General features: G+C 30.3%; 1 long non-coding RNA gene across 1 annotated transcript; it reads right to left on the bottom strand.

Annotated features, from left to right (window-relative positions):
- Positions 1-5348: 5348 nt before the first annotated feature.
- Positions 5349-7725, bottom strand: LOC134244429 (uncharacterized). Its single transcript, XR_009987222.1, has 5 exons — positions 7065-7725; positions 6690-6741; positions 6264-6478; positions 5812-5890; positions 5349-5371 (listed from the first exon to the last, which is right to left on the bottom strand). It is a non-coding gene; the product is annotated as an uncharacterized LOC134244429 (long non-coding RNA).
- Between the last annotated feature and the right edge of the window lie 451 nt (positions 7726-8176).

The following is an 8176-nucleotide window of genomic DNA, read 5'->3' as shown; positions in this document are numbered from 1 at the left end:
CAACTAAACACCACTGGTGAGTGATCAGAACGATAACTGTTCTCGTAAATTACACAAGGAGTCATAGTGAACAAAGATTCTGATATTAAGAAAAAGTCAAGCCTAGCTTGTTTAATTGGGTTTTTTCGTCTCCATGTAAATCTTTAAGTTTGGGTTATTTTCACGATATACATCCTTTAGGTTTAAAGCATCCATAAGTTTTAAAACTTCAAGTCGTGATTTTGGATTGTTTAAATTTTTGTAGTTCATTGAATCTAACACTTTATCAAAAATTAAATTAAAGTCAACTGCAATAACAATGTGTTGAGAACAATTTATCTCTTCTATTTTATTAAGTAAACTTAAAAAAAATTGGGACTATAACAATTTGGACTGTATATATTTATCAGTAAAAAAGGTAAGTCTTCAATGAGAACATCTAAAGTAAGATAACTTCCCTCAATATCCTTAAACTCGTTGCATATTTTTACTTCACAATTATCATCAAATAAGATAGAAACTCCTCTTGAATTAGATTTAAAAGAACTTTAAAAAAAGCTTTACATCTCCACTGTGTTCTTATCATGTTCTCATCTTTTTCTACAAAATGTATATCTTGAAGAAAATAAACATTATATTTCTTAGCTTTTAGATTTTTGAAAACATCACTTCTTTTATCTATATCCCCCAGGCCTTGGCAGTTTACTGTCAGAATTTTTGTTATTTTCCCTATGTTCCATAAATGTCTATGTGATGATAGGAATAATGCTGACCCCCAGTTGTCAAAAACAAATATATGGGGAAAAAAAGTTGAAAAAGGTTGGAAAAAAAATACACACAAAAAAAAATAATGGAACTGTCCAAAAAGACATGTCTCTTGTTGCTGATTACTTTGAGGGAAAAATTTTGCCAAACACTTTTTTAAGTTATGATAATAACTTCGCAATAAGCACATTTCTAGAAATTGAAGATGCTAACGGATTGTAGAGAATACTATGCACAAAGACTTTTCTATTTAACAAAGATAAAGCATAGAAAGTTATGATTAAAGTTTAATAACTTGAACAATAACAGAGAAAACTCTGGTTTCAAACAAATCACAACTTGACGATTTTGTATCAATTAGGTATTGTATAGTTTTTTGATATTATGGAGACTATGTGCATAGATCCCCCCATTGTAATGTGGTATTTAAGTCAAAGATTATATATTCACATATTATGTTAACACCAGGCAATATTTGAAATAAAAAGAAAATTATTGTTTACCAGATGCGAAAAACAAAACAGGAAATACTTTGTAGTAAAATTATAGCATTTTACTATAGATAAGTATCGCCTACCTTAGCATAAGGTGACGACGGGCACCCAGGTTTACATGGTAGGTAAACACAGGTACATGCAACAAATATAACAAACAGGAAAACGTGGTGAAAGGGTTGACTGGTAATTCTCGACTGAGGTAGGAAACGTGCCGGCACGGGTGGATGGCTATGAGGTCAGGGTGAAAGGACATAGTGGACATATTTACATATACAATTTCACGACATTCCTCCCCGTTTTATTTAATAAAGCTAGGGGCAATTACTGTAATTTATTCAGAGGAATGTAAACCAGAAATATATAATTATTATTTATTATTATACCTCATTATACATATTCTACACAACACACTATCTGATTGGTTCTAGTTTATCACGTGATCGGGCCGTAAAACTTCATATTTCCCGGCCGTCGGCACGCTTTTCATCATATTCCACCTCTTCGGAACACCTAGTGTATTTTCCCGCAATATAGTTCCTGCTAGGTGAACAAAAACTTCCGAGAGAAGTAGACGTCACAATAGCTTGGTTTACGTCACAAAAGTGATGATAATGTGTTGAACAAAAGGTTTTATAGAAACTTTCACTGCATGAAAAGTCGGGTTTACTTTTACCTTAAATGCAATTTAAATGCTGCGATTATTTAATGTTTAAATGCATAGTATCACATATTGTGGGATCGTAAACCTTAGAAAATAATAAGCATTTAATACGAGTTTAATGGAAAATTAAAAGAACAAATTTAATAAAGTTTGGAAAATTGTAAACTTACTTATACGTTCGGATTTAAGTCTCCCATAAACAAATATTATACCTCGAGTATACAAAACGTACAACTATTATTAAACATGCCCATAAAATAAACGTTTTATGGTTATATTAAATTTGATCGTTTAATAAAATTTAATCTAGAACTTATCCTCATTATTTTTTTGTTAAATTCACACTTTACTTTATAATACTTCCAAAAATTAAGCTATATACGGAGAATTGTAAACTTACTAATACGTTCAAATTTTAATATTTCATAAACTAATATTAAATATTTTGTATATGTGATGAAATATATGGATTAAACCTTCCCATATCATTAAAATTTATGGTTGTATTAGATGAAATTTAATATAATTATATTATTGCTAATTTTTTTTTATTTAATACTTATTCCATCATTATTTCGTATGGTTTATAATTGTGTTTTTCGCAAGTATTTTACAATACACAAATCCACTTCTCGTTCAATTTTATTTTATGTTATTTGTGTACAAACAATGAGTTCTAACAAAGTATAAGATATTTCAAAATTAATGCCTAAATGTCAGCATTTAAAAAAATTACAATCATAAATGTAGCTCAATTATAATGGAGCAAATTTTTGCATAATAGTAGTAGGTACTAAATAATACTTTAGTAAGTTAAATAATTTTGTATTTTACAAAACACTTAATATGGAATTAAAATTTTATTAATTTAAGATACCCTGACAAGAATGGGTTATCATGTCCAAACAAATCAATAACAAAATAATTATAAAAATAGAATTGTATGTAAAATTTAAATCTGCAATAAATCAGAACACAACAGGTAAAAAAAATGCAGTCATTTTTGACTCCAAAAGACTGCAAAACTTGTGACCGAAACTACCCCTATTGAAATTGCTGCATGGGTTGTAAATGGTTTTTCAATTTCCCACAAAAAATCGTATCAAACTTTGCACAGAAGAATAAAAGTTGGCAATAAAAAATGCCCATTAAAAATGCCCATTCTTTTTACATGTACATCTATTAAGACACACTAAGCCACTGACAGAGAAGCCTCACTCGCCCACAAGCAAGAGCAAAAGGATCGGTCAGAGACGCCACCTTTCTCTTACATGGGTATCAAGATCTGCAACTTACTGCCAGCAAAGCTTTTTCAGACAACCCTTATATTGCTTCCCGAGTATTTCCACAATAGATGTCCATGCACTAATTATCAACTTGTAAAAACATGGCAATAAATCAGAGATTAAAAGTGTATGTACATGTGTGCGACACAATAAGCCAGTCGATCTGGTATCAATAAAAATATGAAAGCTTTTAAATCTTTAACCAAGTACAGTAAATACTTTATGTTGACTGTGTAAAATACAACACCAAAAAATTTTTTTTATATCATTTGGTTATGTCAATTCAAATTAAAGAAAAAGCATCACAATTACACAAAATAGTAACAGCTGATAATTGGTCTCTAATACCCCATATTTGTTCCAACTGCTAGGTTTATTGCTTGATGATTATAACTTTAACATATCCTCATTTTACATTGGAATGCAAGACATTTTGATAGTGATATTTTTTTCAGTCATTAATCTTCTACACTTTGCCTCAAAATTTCAAGAATGAGCATGTACATATAAAATTTCCTGTAGAAACATATGTACAAGTATATTTAACAATTTTTTTAGCCTTAATTACAATTTAATCTTAATGCAAAAAATTCTAGTCATAAACTCTTTTACTTCATATGGAAAGAAACAAATTAATATTTTACTCTTTCAATTCTCATTACTCTTGCAATATTATATTTATTAAGATCACAATTCACCCTTTTTTACTCAGAAATGTCTCTACCTCATCTGCTTAGTCTACTTTTTACATCTATGACACACTAAGCCACTGACAGAGAAGCCTCACTTGCCCACAAGCAAGAGCAAAAGGATCGGTCTGAGACACCACCTTTCTCTTACTTGGGTATCAAGATCTGCCACTTACTGCCAGCAAAGCTCTTTAAGACTACCCTTGATTGTCTTATTTTTTTCCACAATAGATGTCCATGCACTTATTATTAAGTCAAACTTGTATATATATGTATTTCATAAATCAAGATTAAAATATATGTGATTGCATACTACACGATAAACCAATCAATGTTTAAACAATAAAAAATATAACAGTTTTAATCTGTAATGAAGTATCAGAAAAAGCTTTAACTGTCAAAAATACAACACAAGGTATATTTTTCTTATCTAACATTGAATGTGTCAATTAAAGTTAAGTTAAAAAAAACATCACATTTGCGCAAAACAGTAACAACTTAAGATGTTTGATCTCTAATAGCCCATTTCTGTTCAATTGCTACATCATTAGGTTTGACTCTGTTAGATTCTTTATTTGTCCTAGTTCTTCTTATGCTCTGCCTTTTAGAGTGTTTTGATTTGAGAGTGGCACTTTTGGTGTCCTGTTCTTTACGGACTTTTTCACATTCATCAGAATGGCACTTCAGTTTTCTAATTTCATAGATAGTATCATCTTTCGAATCATTTTTTGTACTATGAAGACGTAATCAATATTTAAAACTGCTTCTACTTGCTTTTTCTTCTCTTCATCCCAAGAAATTTTCAGCTCTGGAGAAGCACATGTAGCTCCTAATTTCTACAACAAATATGCAAATAAATACCCATTTGCCTATATATACATATTGTATGTGTGCTTCTGGATTTATGTATATATTAACTAGTACACAAAGTCTAGGTTGATTGTAAACTTATCAATTGACCTAGAGGAAACACTGCTCAATTTTGATTAATTATTGACAACTGACATATTTTTGAACCTATCTAGATTTTAAAAGAAAGTGCATATGGCGGTCTATTTAATATTACATGTATGGGGTGATGTGTTTACATTTGTGTGTGATTACATTGATTGCAATGTAGTTCTAAAAAGGAACAATTGTATGACAAAGAAAGGGGTTTGTGAGTTTTATTCCATATAATGTTTCTTTATTCCAGGTGGTTCTCTTAACATCAGAACTTTGACATTAACAGAAGACCATAAAAGATATGCCACTTTTTCAAGTCTGGGTAATAAAATATTTATCTATAATTTCAGACCAGGGAGCTACAAATTTTGAGACTAGTGTTGGTGTACATGTAAATTGGAGACTAATGACTTTTTCCCTATCTTTTTTTGGAGCATTTTACCACTATGTTTACCTGCTTGACCTTGAACATGTTGAGGTGCCCTTTTCTCTGTTCCTTCACAATAATTCTTTCATTTAGGGGCAAGATACTATGGATATGGTAAAAAGCTGTAAGAAACAAAACATGAAAAATTAATAACAGGTATGGCTCTCCATAGAAAGAGTATACAAAAAAGGAGAAAAGATATACAAACAGGGTGTACTTATAACTAAAGCAAGTAGTTAACATTTTACACAATGATAAAATTCTCTGTGTCATCTAGTTCAGAGAATTACATAAAAAAAACTTATAATTATATGTATAGATCAATTTATAGACAACAAAATATGATACGAAACATACATAATGGTACCGTAATCCGAGCACATGGAATTCGAAGATTTACAAAATTTATGAAAATGCAAATAATAGCATTTACAGCATTTAACATATTAAGACATCTATAGTTTCAGACCAGCAAGCTACAGATTTTGTGGATGTACATGTAAATTGGGGACTAGTAACTTTTTGCCATCTTTTTTTTTGAGCATTTTACCACTGTGTTTACCTGCTTGACCTTGAACATGTTGAGGTGCCCTTTTCTCCGTGTTCCTCCACAATCTTTTATTTCATTTAGCAGAAAGATACTATGGATAAAAAAAAATATGAAAAATCAATAACAGGTATGGCATTTCATAGAAAAAATATACAAACAGATGTATTTATGATTAGAGCAGGTAGATAACATTCATACAATAATAAAATCCTTAAACTTTTGTGATCTAGTTCAGCGAATTATTTCAAAAACATATGATAATATGTATAGGATCAAATTTAGAGACGAAAAAACATGATACAAAACGGATGTACATAATGGCGCACCATACTCGGAACACATAGAATTTAAGAGTTTACGAAAATACGAAAATGCAAAGGTTAGCATCTACAGCATTTAACATGCAAGTTATTGGGATAATGAGCAAGTGATTTAACATAAAATAAAATATACTAACAACTTACACTGTAGATAGCTGGGGTTTAAAGTGGACAGGAAATTCAAAGTTCCAGTAAATGGTGGCAATCTCATACACAATAAGTCGTACAACAAATGATTAGTTCGTATCTCAAACTGGGTAGCCAAATATCAGGTCATGTCACTTTAAGAAGGAAGGCTCAGCAAGTTCGATGTTGTCAGATCATTCCCATAGATACTTCAAACATTTCTGGCACAATTTCTGAAAGAAAAGTTGTATTTTGAAGGTGTTTTTTTTTTCAAATTAGGATTAATTCTGATGAATGTAAAAATTTGAAAAGTTTACAGATGACAGACGAATACCAGACACTGATCAGAAAACTCTATTGGGTCTTAAAATAGCTCAGGTGAGCTAACAAAAATTCAATTCATGTGATTTTATTGATCTTATCAGAAAACTTAAGAAATATTACCTTTGTGTTAATTTTCATACTGGTTTTGTCCTTCTTGTGAGTATTCGGATTCCTGTAAATAATGCATGTATAATTGTGCATCATAGAATATGATAGTATTTTCAATAATTTATGCTTATTAAGTATTTAATGTAGAATAATTATGCATAGCTCTGTGCAATTTATAGCATGTTTAGATTACCTATCAGAATCCATTGCTATTGTATTTTTAGGATTAAGGAAATTAAGAATATAAACCTCGTCTTGTTTACTTGGTAAATAGTAGTTCAAGTTGTTGCAATATTTTTTATAGTCTTATGCTAAAATATACAAGTTACTAAAAAACAATGCTAGGTTATATGTGTTATATGAAAATTTGAGCTGCATGGTTCTCACCATTTTCACAAGCTGACTATATACGCAGGCGCTGTGGGGAATCGTCTCAGGCACAGTCCACTGCAACTATTAAATGATCAAAATAAGTGCTGAATATCATCTTGAACATGCATTAAAAAGTAAATATTTTTTTTTTTTACATTGTACAACATACTTTGTAAATGCTGAACAGAGGAACACTAAAATTCCTGAACCAATCCCAAACGAGGAAATTCTGGTTAAAATCCATCTTTATGAGAGATGTTTAAAAGTGTTAAATAATTATTGCAAAATTTAAATAGCGCTTGCCCAAACGTTTTTACGGTCAGGCATTTTATGTGTAGTGCCCAGACTAAGGAACAGTAACATTGTCAGTAGCAGAAGTAATTATTCATTCAAGGACACATGATAAAATTTTGTACATTGTTCCTACCGCAGTACAGGGTCGTAAAATGTCTTCATCTTCTGTCAAAACAGAAATTCCATCCAAAGCTAATCATGCTTCTCCTTTTCGCGACACTCTCTTTCGCACTTTCCCTCTGTACAACATCATGATCAAGTTCAACATGGCTGCGTGGAACCCCCAAAAAATTGAATTTCGGCGCGGCGTGTTGTTTAAATTAATTGCTTTTCGAGCCCGACTTCGATCCCAATGTAATTGTACTACAGTATTAGTCGACAGTTTTAGTGAAAAAATATCTATTCCACTGTTTTGAAAATCTACATTAGGGTTAAATAATTAAAAATGAATAAATGAATAATTAAAAATTAAAATAATTTTTTTTTTAAATGTTTCAACATAAGTTTACGTAGCAACATTGACGGTTCATTAATGTCGGGCCAACATTACAACGTCGGAAGTTTTAATGTAAATGATTTTGTTATTTTGCAATAATAAAACTGTAAACAATCTTTTATTTTGATTAAAATAAAGAATTAATATTTATGTCATATTTAAAATACCAAAAACATACTTAAACTTTAAGTTAAAGCATATTTACTTTTACAGGTCGATATTCTTAAACAAAACGTATAATCTTCTCTATTAAACTATATTATTCTCGACGTATTTTGCATTAAATATAATTATACTTATTTGAAAACTGTAGTTAATTATATCACAATATATTTCA

The sequence above is a fragment of the Saccostrea cucullata genome, unplaced genomic scaffold (assembly GCF_032062105.1).
Source record: "Saccostrea cucullata isolate Sc308-1 unplaced genomic scaffold, CSIRO_AGI_Scuc_v1 ctg1149, whole genome shotgun sequence".
Lineage (NCBI taxonomy): Eukaryota > Metazoa > Mollusca > Bivalvia > Ostreida > Ostreidae > Saccostrea > Saccostrea cuccullata.
This window is presented reverse-complemented; position numbering and strand designations above follow the sequence as displayed.